Source organism: Liolophura sinensis, chromosome 1, assembly GCF_032854445.1.
Source record: "Liolophura sinensis isolate JHLJ2023 chromosome 1, CUHK_Ljap_v2, whole genome shotgun sequence".
NCBI lineage: Eukaryota > Metazoa > Mollusca > Polyplacophora > Chitonida > Chitonidae > Liolophura > Liolophura sinensis.
This window is the reverse complement of record NC_088295.1, coordinates 65,428,692-65,439,767: the sequence shown is the minus strand read 5'-3', so window position 1 is coordinate 65,439,767 and position 11,076 is coordinate 65,428,692. Positions and strand designations below refer to the sequence as shown.

At 39.7% G+C, this 11,076-nt stretch overlaps 1 long non-coding RNA gene across 1 annotated transcript; it reads right to left on the bottom strand.

The window, feature by feature from the left end:
* Window positions 1-518: 518 nt before the first annotated feature.
* LOC135461810 (uncharacterized) lies at window positions 519-4,677 on the bottom strand. The gene is made up of 2 exons (XR_010443399.1): window positions 4,304-4,677; window positions 519-2,196 (listed from the first exon to the last, which is right to left on the bottom strand). It is a non-coding gene; the product is annotated as an uncharacterized LOC135461810 (long non-coding RNA).
* Window positions 4,678-11,076: the final 6,399 nt, after the last annotated feature.

The following is an 11,076-nucleotide window of genomic DNA, read 5'->3' as shown; positions in this document are numbered from 1 at the left end:
TCATATTAAGTTTCATCTGACCTTAACAAAGTTTAATAAAACTCTTTTCATATTAAAGCGACATTGCTAAGGCTAAAACGTCACAAGTGTGTAAGACGGCGCAACAGAGTCTGTGTCAGCATGAGCTTTCATTACATCCACATGTGGCCAGATTATATAAGAATAGTTACAATCAAAGCGCGATGGAGATATCTATATTTGTATTCCACCTGAGCATTATTAACGGATTAAGAGTTTGAAATCTGACCGGCTGTCAGGCTGATGGCTGCTTTCCTCTTACATTTTACCAGGTTCATTTTCTGGCTATACTATGAAAGACGTACAGCATGGAGAGTAAATCCAAAGCAGCGATGACAGTGTGGTAGTTGACAAATGGTCACACGTAACCGGTGAAATTCGGCCTCTCGTCAGTTTGCCTCAGGGTTTTATTCTAAATGTCATGGAAATGCATAAATAATAGCAAATTACCAGCCCCCTAGCACCATGGCTTGAACAGAATTAGGATAAAAAAAATGCAGTGATGTTAATTGCAATTTATTTGACGCCACTGGTCTACAATTCCTAAATATGTTGTGTTGTCATCTCATTTAATATACAATAACATTAAAACAATGCAAAGGGACCAGTCCTCGGGATTCTTGCTCCATCAGTAGAATCCTGGTTTGTGCTGGAATGCAATGCTATTAAAGAAGTACAGCGCAGAGAGTAAATCCAGAGCAGCGACGACAGTGTGATAGTTGGCAAATGGTTTTACATGTTTCCTATAGGTATCCGGCCTTTAAAGTTGGTTTGGAAATGGGCCTTGCGATTATCGACGTAGCCATCCCCACCCCGTTCCTTTGTTTACTATATAGCTGCATTTCACTGACGCTTAAATTAGGGTTGAAGCGTGACCGAGTTAAGAGACTCTCAACTTTTTAAATTGTTTAATCTGTATTATCCATTTGAAAAACATTTATGATTCCAATTAACAATTTTAACTGATTGTAATCAATTTGCATGTCTATAACTGTTTTTTTTTTGGACTATGTTTTGATTCGTCTGTAGAATCAATTATAACTAGATCATGGAGAAGAATATGGCCTTATTTACCTTAATTCGAATACTGAAACCTTAAGTTTGGGGTTAAATTGAACAAAAAGAAACTGTTTTGAAGGCGTTGTTTCCAACTCCTAGTACACATGTGTATTTATAAGGAATAAAACTAAAACTCCGTAAAGCGATCTTTTTCTCTGTTCAGAAAACAACCCTATACACGCATTCCACCTCAAGATGCTTCACGGTTTAGCAGTAAACAGCGAATTTTACTGGAAATGTGAAAAAGTTCCACAGAATTATATGCATCAATACAGCAACATTTTAACACTATTCTGTTTATTTGCCGGTCATCGACTCCTGGCATTGTGAACCAGTTCAGATGGACTTGTTCAAACTCTGGACGAGAGCTGTGTAACGCACCACAACCACAGCGTAAGCCTCTGTCATATAACATCTCCATTTAACTTAGAGACAAAAAAGACTTTTCCATTTTGGTTTTCCTTTAATGGTAACATCTGATCCAGACTCTGTTTGCCGAAAGAAATTTGTCCATGAAAAATTGTGTTTTTATATTCTCACAGGGTACACACTCTGCAAAACGTTTTCATATTTTTCCTCAAAGTTTCCACAGTGAGTGTCCTTGTCCGCATCGGTTCCAGTCTCTCTGAAAAATCTGGTTTTTAAAGGTTCCCTTAAAAGGCCATGGTTAAATTAAAGTTATTGTCCGTTAGACAGAGATGGAGACATGGCGCAAACAGGCGAGATCAAAGCAGATTATCACCTTGGCGAGACAATCGAGACATGTCACGTACTCTCGACTGGGAACGAGCACACAAATGACGTCATTTCCTTCTCAGCCGGAATTACGTCACAAAGATCTCTTACAATGTCATCGTTTAGGCAGAGCATGGCCTCTTCAGTATCACGTTTGATGCGTGAGTTTCGTGCAAAAATCGTCTGCATTTGGCTGAATCCACGCCGAATGTAAGAAAAACTGTGAACTTCGTCGTATCCGAGGCATCCCGATCAGTCTTAGCACCTGCTTATCACACGGAAAGACGATGAGCTTTTTATGAAAACTTGGACGAAATGAAAAAGGAAAACATGAAAACGTCTCCAAATCTTCGAGCTCAACCTCAGAAAGATGCGTGCATCCCCCTAAAAATAGAGATAGAAAGAACGGCCTGTCTCTGTAAAGCATTGACAATGTTACATTGAAGAAGCATTACATGGAAGTATTAAAGAAACGCACCTGACTGGAAGAATAAATAGCAATCTATAGAATTTTAATCAAGCTAATGGCAACCATGCATTGAGATCTGTAGTTTGACTCACACCAAACATTATGGACATAGACAGATATACAGTATGCTTCCATGAGGTTCTACGTCCAAATTGTTTCTCCGTCACATTCTGTTAAGAATTCAATAATAAGGTGAAAATCCCTGAGCAAATAAGCGAAGCTAAGGAAAATGTACACGGCTTGTGCTTAACCTGGGTTTGCAATTACGACGAGAGGCTCGTCCAGTTAATGGCATATTGACACAGAATGGGAGGTGAAACGCACGCTCTAGCCTTATGTATTTAGAAGTGAAAATCTCTCTATTAATTGCATGACCCCCCAGGATGTGATGTTATGCTCGGGGTCATTCAACCATCCGTCACCAAGCCGCTTAACCTTTCTGTTTGGCACCTAAACCTTTTCATACCATTGCAGAAAAACTCTCCATCAAAAAGGTTGTACAGGCAGCAATTGTCTTCCCCGTGGTCATCATTTGTATGTTTCTTTATTTATGTTTGTAGCATTTAGTTTGACAGGACTGAAGAAATTCTATGTTCCGAAGAACTCCGTAACTCAAATTTAGAATCCAATGATCTTGGTCAAAACCATTCCTTCATCTCTCTAGGTTACAAATTTGACAATTAATTTTAAGTAAAAGTCTCTCTAATATATCATATATATATCTCCTTACCTGATGACTGGATGTCTCAAACACAGTGTATTTTACCTCTGGCTCAGAGAGATCTCATGCTGAATTAAGTACTCTGTTCATGTATACATAATCTTTTCTTTTTGTAATTTCATTTTGATTAAATTATTAAAATACATACCGTTTATATTTTGAAAACGAGTTTCTGTGATGTTACACCGTGTGGAAATAGCAATTTACGTTCATGAAAATGGTCAAAAAAATACAACAACAGTCGTCAAACAAAACACAGAATTTATAGGACATATGTTTTCTTAGTAAGAATGTATGTGTTTTATCTTTTTAACCGATTGTTGTTACTCTACAGCGTATATTACAAATTTTCCAGTTGTGCCGTATACCTGTATCTGAAATGGTGTCTACATGCAAGCTCAACAGATCGTGATTCCGTTTATGTAATGCAAAAGTTTTGACAACTTCACATAAAAATAATTTCCAATTTCTCCAGTTTCGAATTTACGCATGGCGAATTCGTAAACCTTGGCAAAAGAGCCAATGCTTTAGTCTCTATATATGATGTTAAACATATTACATACGCCAGATAACTCTGTAAAATATATGCGTTAAAACAGAAGTTCGTATACCAGCCGTCAAACAAGATGAACCTTACGGTCAATAATCACAAACTACGAAAGAACTGAAAAGTGTAAAAAGTCATTGCTAAGTTTATGTGTGTCCTATCGTGCGAGTGACGCTTTTAACAGTTCCTTTATATCAGAAGCCTGGATATCAGTCTGAGAAATCCATACCTGCTGAATGTTTATGTCACTATGCTGGGGGGGCGTTATTACATTTTATCGACAAACGTTAAGAAGTTAATCTTCTTGTCAAAAGAATAAGAAGTTCTATAAATGGAATATTCTTAAATACCGCATAAAACGCCAAAACAAATAAATAAATAAACCTTTGGTGGAATATGGGAATTTTTTCGAGGGTTTCTTTGTATTTGAGATCGCATAATATAAGCAATCGCAGCACAGTCGATCTTTTTGGTTCAGTAATCCTGAATCCACTTGACTGATGAAACTATGCGCTGTGGTAAAGTTGTCAGCAATTTAGCTGACAGCATCTCATAGCGTTTGCGGTGAAACTAGATCAAGGAGCTTTAAGACAAGTCAGTGTTGTATAACGTTGGCTAATGGTTTTTCGAATGGTTTTAATCCTATCTAGGTGGCGTCTCCCTTGCTTCTTCCCGCTCTCTGCCACCTCTGTCCCCCACCAAGCACACACACACATCCACACCTCGTGAAAAACTCTTGGTTGCTCTTCATTACCTCTTAATTAGTTGACTGTGACTTCTATGTGATCTCGCCACTCTCCGTAAACGTTAGAGTGTGTCGCCCAGGGGGGCTAACATAACATTAGTACAATATGCATATTGACAATCACGCTTGTCAAACAAAGGCCCAGCTCTTAGAGGTCACGGGTCGTTGTCCACCGGGACTAAATACAAACCGGTAAAATCGATTTGCTCTGCAAAAACAAAAAAACTACGCCGACAAGAGTTAAATCACAAGTGACTGTGGTCAAAGGTTGCTGTGGGTAGTCTCATTCAAACGTCTCTGTAGCACTATCGACTTGTTGCGCATCAAGGGATTGAGAGCGATACAGTCAACAAACTGCTCGTTTGCGTTACGTGCTTTTTCCGTGGCTAGGTTTCCGGAGCCTCTCTCCCCGGTAGAGGGCACTGCCTGTCTCGACTGCTCAGTGGTAAGTGTGATGCTCCCGCCCCATCACCACCGCCAATCAAACGTCAATATTTAGAGACGTGTGCTCTCTGCATTTTCCTTTCTTTTGAAATCCTCCTTGCAACATAATGTCCTAGTGTTCGAGAGAATTTGATGTATTCCTCAATTCATATGATTGCTTGTGTCCTTCTGGAACACGCACTTTTTGTCTGTCCCGAAGAGACCACGTGCCACTGGAGTTTCTGCCCCCCAAGGGAGCACACAAGTCAGTCATTGATGGGGGTGATTGTGTGTGTAGGGGGGAGGGAGACAAGGGGGGACCTTCACAATGTGCTACTATAACACACATTATTGGCTGGTTAGAAACTGGCAGTAAACAGGGCTCTTTTGGCGGGAACTGGCGTCTGGGTGATTACAAACAGTGGGTGGAACGACGGAAAAGGGTAACAGTAGAACTGATGTGGAATCGTGAAGAGAGCATCCAGGACAGGGACTTTGATCTCGTGCAGAGCCAAAGATTTAGACGCACACTCAAAATTTGTATTATTTGTGTAAAAACAAGAATAAAGGAGAACGGATCTGCCTTCATCACCAGGCCTAACACTGATTTCCTATGAGAACCGGCACGGAGTACAGCGTCTGGTCAATGCTTCGCCCGCCCTGTATGTCTGGTATTCCTGGTATCGGTGCGATGTAATGTCAACAAGTTAAGATATACATGGTTTCCTTGACAATCACACACAGAATACATCGAAAAATTAATACTTTATGGAAATCGTGTGATAAATTTTGATATTTTTATCACTGTTAAAGTTAAACTGTATAACATTTTATCTGTAGCCTGTACTGTTAGGAAACGGTGAAGTCCTCCCTGCAAAAAGATAAAACATTTTTGGCAGACAGATATTTTACAATGTCATACGAGAAATGTTCGACAGAAAACGCTTCCAGTGAACAAGCTAAGTAACTGCCCCAAATTTTTGGTCAACTCACTTTTTTGTTTTAAAAAACCCTAAAGTGCATGAAAGGAAACACAGCATGTGTTACTGATTGGGAATCTTACCATTTTTTACTAACTAAATTTTCTTTAAATATTGATCCATATGGTATTTAACAATTAACACGTCAGATTATTTCAACTATATCAGGGTGGTCAAATTTCTAATGTACCAAATCTGGAGTAGGGTTCGAACTTGCAACGACGTAGGTGGGATGCAGGTAGGTTGATCATTCACGGACTGGATGTCATGCCCACAAAATATCGATAATATGTTTCCCGCATCATTAAAAATCGATGACTGTTTCTCTCATATTATTACCTGTATATTATATTTTACAGGTTTCTTTGGGAATTTGTGTTGTAGTTTGTTTTGGAAATGGGTCTTGCGATTGTATCGTCGCACATGTATATAGGCATAACGACATTTCATTGTTTACGGATGATATACTGTTCAGGATTGAAGTGTAATAAACTTTTCACAGCCTATAGTTTTGCACACATACTAGTATTGTGCAAATACGGCTTGTTTTACACATCAGAAATAAAAAAATGTCTCATGACTGCGACATTCTGCTATTTTACTATTAAGCAATTGTCTGGAATCGTTTTCCCGGGGTTTTGCAAACATTGAAATGAGAGTATTACCCCATTTGCCCAATTGTATAGTAGTCAAATGAAACGACTAATAAACAAATATTAACACCGAGTTACTTTTTTCCTGAGAATTTTCTAACCCTAAACCTTTAATTTATGCTTCGAAAATCGACTTGAAATTATTTTTTTGTTTTATTGTTAATTTAGAATATTTTTTCTGCCATTGTTAAATGTGTTCCTGTATGCAGTGTTAATTCTCTCTGATTTCTGTTTTTGTGTATTTTTTCACCTTGTGGTGATTGCAGCTCTAAAATGAACATTTTGACTTCTACATCTTATACAACTATCTACATCAGCTCAGTTTTAGTTTATCCCACGTATAGCCTTGTATGTATCCCAAGCGAAGCTTTGACGGTTGTATGAACACCAGCTGGTTTCAACATCAGTGCCGCACGTATGTTACAACATATGCAAAACAGCTTAACTGCTAACAGCAGATTATTTCCCTTTATTTGCGGACAGTGAACACTATATATCGGACATGCGCTCTTTACAGCAAGTAAATAAAACTTTTCTTACGTGCTTTGATTTATGGAAACCAATGTGAATTTCAGCACAACTTTGCTGAGTTTGTCCTTTCGCTATGAAAAAATGTGTCCCATACAGAGATTGTCAGTATTCTTGGTGATACAGGTAACTGCTGGTAAGTTTTCGGAAAAGGTCTATGACTTATGTGAGCTGATGAGGCATTTACTGTGAGATGTTGGCGCTGTGAATTCTGAACTGATTACATACATAGGTACTTCAAAATAAATGTGTTCATTTTCTTTAATAGTGTTAAATGAATATACTCAAGAAGTTTAAACTATATATCATGGTGGGCCAGAGTAAACCACCACTCCTCACCATGCATGTATGAGACAAATACAAGCGAGCAAAAACTGGATCCGAACCTGCGACCTCACTGATCTGCGTCTCACCAAACAGGTATGGGACGGCCTCAGTGATCTACTGATAAGGCAAGAAATGTGCTTTAACTACTTTAGCCCGAGGGTATATTGTCGTAAAATGCCTGTACATATTTTTAGCCGGATAGCCATTCAAAATCCTCTTTGCAGGCTTGCGAAGTCTCTTTGATTGGCTGCAAGGCTGAATGGTTGAACTGGCTGCATGGCTGGACAGCTGGATAAGTGTCAACAGCTTGATTGCAGTTTCAGGCTAAAAGTTCAGACATTGCTATGCTGGAAGATTGAAGTTTCAGGTTCATAGTTTCAAGTGTAGTTTGTGGCCTGTTGCCAATTATCACACTGTGGGCGCTACTCTGGTTTGATTCTCTATATGTTGTAATCCTTTGTTATGTTCACTGTCTACATGCATTGGAAGTCAGTCAGCAAATAGGAGAGGCAAGGCTGCTATCAGTTTAGCATTTTATATTGACACGTATATGAGACTACCTATGTAATTGCATATGTTGGTTGAACATCTGACCTGATCCGGTGATGTAAATTCCATTTCTATACACATGAGAAGCAGTATACTTGTATATAATGAAAGCAAAAGTTAACAGTCAAATTGCATTTATTGTAAGCTGTGAATGAATCTTGTGATTTAACGTCGTACAATTTTTCAATCATATGACGACGTAGAAGTCCGTAGAGTGCATGTAAATTACCTCCTTGTTGCAGGGCGTATTTCCACCGGCTTTATCTAGTGCTGCTTCACTGAGACGACCTATCGAAGGCAAGTAATGCGCCCCGCCCGAGCCATTATACTGGTACGGGTCAACCAGTCGTTGCACTTCCCTTTAATGCTAAACGCTAAGCAAGGAAGCTACAGTTTCCTCTTTTAAAGTCTTATGTATGACCCGACCTATCATTGACTCTGGATCTACCTGAATCGGACACTCTACCAAATGAGCCATACTATAAGCTGTAAAAGGTTTACCTAAATCAGTAATAGTCTGCAGTGCTGGTTCACATGGTAAATAATCATGGCAGAACATGGGGGAAACCCACGGCCATCTCCAGGTTGCTGACAATCCTTCCCACGTACGACTGGAGAGGAAGCCAGCTTGAGCTGGACTTGAACTCACAGCGACCCACTTAGTGGGAGGCTGCTGAGTCATCGCACCGCTTAGGCGGGCTAACTCCCTTGGTCCACGGAGGCCGCCTTCATGTATACAAAGCAATTACATGTAGGCATACAATTCAAAATGTTTGGTAATGGAATCCTGATCGTGCATCATAACTACATTGTACTCGGATTTTAAAATCGTAACAGTTCAGTTACAGTTAATAGGTGAACTGAAATGCAACAAACTAACAAGAAGACCTAAGGTAGCCTTATCTTTGACATAACTATTTAAATGTACTTCACTCAAACAAGCGAGCTGTGCAGGAAAGAGGGAAGTGCCTTCATTTAAGTGTGGTCAAAAGATGTAGAGGAGGCTTTTCTATTTGCGAAATGTATAAGTACTTCTTGAGAATAATTGGACTTAAACGACGAAGACCGCACAGCATTGTAGTGGGTGCAATCCAATACCATTTTGAGAATAATTTATTTATTTGTTTGATTGGTGTTTTACGCCGTACTCAAGAATACTTCACTTATACGACGGCGGCCAGCATTATAGTGGAAGGAAACCGGGCAGAGCACAGGGGAAACCCACGACCATCCGCTGGTTGCTGCAGACCTTCCCATGTACAGCCGGAGAGGGGCCCAGCAGGAGCTGGACTTGAACTCACAGCGACCGCACTGGCGAGAGGCTCCTAGTTCATTACGATGCGCTAGCGCGCTAACCTACTGAGGCACGGAGACCCAATTTCGAGAGTAAGGACGAACACACTGTTACGTTTGTTTCTGTTCATTTCATTATTATAAATATTCAGTATTGTTCTATTGAAACATTTATTATACACATCTAAACTGTACATGTAAACAATGTGGAATATTTTGATTTAATTGCATAATGTGGCAATATTTATACGTAAGGGTCCATTTTGTTCTTAAATCTCAGGATCTTGAGCTATGTATATAAGGTATAAAAGACTACAGAATAGAAATTAAAACCGGAGCAGGGGTGACAGTGTGATACTTGGCAAATGGTCACAGCCAACCGTCGAAATCCAACCTTTTGAAAGACTAGTCCTAATTCTCATTAACCAATAACATGTTTGACCCTTTTTGTATAAACGAATGCGTTTGTTTACTCATTAATTCATTCTTTTTACTGTGTTTAAATAGTTTATTGGAAAGAAAAGAGTTTTTCAACTCCTTGCGGACTTCCCTTCTCTTATTTCCCTCATTATATCGCCTATTTCATCTTATATATCTATCTATATTATAATGTTTTGTAATGGCCTTACTGTGCAATATAAGGTACCTTAATGTTGTTTAATATCACTGGTGAAAGTCTCTGTAGCTGTTGTAAATGATTGTGGAATAATGCCAGATGCCGATTATAATACCATACCGTGACGCAAATATACCGGACGATGCTCGACTCACTGACTCGAATAGTTGTTGTATGCGAGCCGTGTAACAGGCAAACCTTCAGGAGAGCGCCTAAAGTCGTGGGAGTTAATGTGGAGAAAAGCGGCAGCAGCTCTTGTGTCGTCAGGTAACGATCCGTACGATAACAGAACCTGGGACATTCCTCTCCATTATCCTGACTGACACCTGGACCGTGAACACACACCACATTACAATGACTTTAAAGCTGGGTTACGAGGCCAGCATTCCAGCCCGACGGGAGGGTTTCTATTTCTGCCCTCCGTACCTTTCCTTCAGTCATCGGGGTTTCTTCAAATTCCAATGTTTTTAATTCTGTTGCAACTTTTCTATAACACCATTTCACTCTATAGACTGAACATGCATTCCGCTGAAATGGTTAAGTTCCTGTTCGCCATATTGTTCCGGCTTGTTTCCCTGTAACGACCCTCGATACTTCCTGTCAGTCCGGCTTTTAGCGCTCCGCGCCATGTCAGCTGTTTCCCGAATACTTACCTCAAAAATGCCTATATTTTGTATACAGCAGACGCATGGCCTGTCAAAGCTAGAGGAGAGCGCATAAATCTGTGAATGGCGGAGATGGATGACTGTTCCGCCTCTTCTCAGCTCAGACCAGTCAAATGGAGAAACCAGATTAGTGGGACGTGTCTTTTAACAAAACCAGACACGAGCTGCAGACGACAAAAACGAACCTCTTTTGTTATCATGGATTCCTCCGCTCAAAATCAACCCCGGTTCTCACTAAGCTCCCCTTCATACAGTTACTGTTACCCGCGACTATAGATCCATTGAAGATTCTTCTTGAATGTTTTGCTTTATCAAGTGTCTGGCCTGTGTTCACGATTAAAGGCGATTAAAAAGTTTCATTGTTTATGCTCATTTAAGAGAACGAATTGCACTAAGATACTTTCTGTAAAACGACACGAACAGTTGTTGCATGACATACTATTTTATTACGTCTGATATTATATTTATACCCTTAAGGACCGTCCAAATCCAGTTATAATTGTGTTTAACAAATTCACGCAATACAGTTATGCGTGCAGAAATCCTTGTTATTATCAAGCATACCTTTTGTTTGGAGACGTTTGAAGACTTGAATACTTGCGCGGCAAAAACGTTTGTAGAGTAAGTTGCCTTATTATGTTGTATCTTATTTCCATCAACACTTTACGAAGCTCCCGTGTCAGTGTCACATAAAAAAAAAAAACACCAATGACACCAATTTCTTTGAAACTATAACGGATCGCCATTG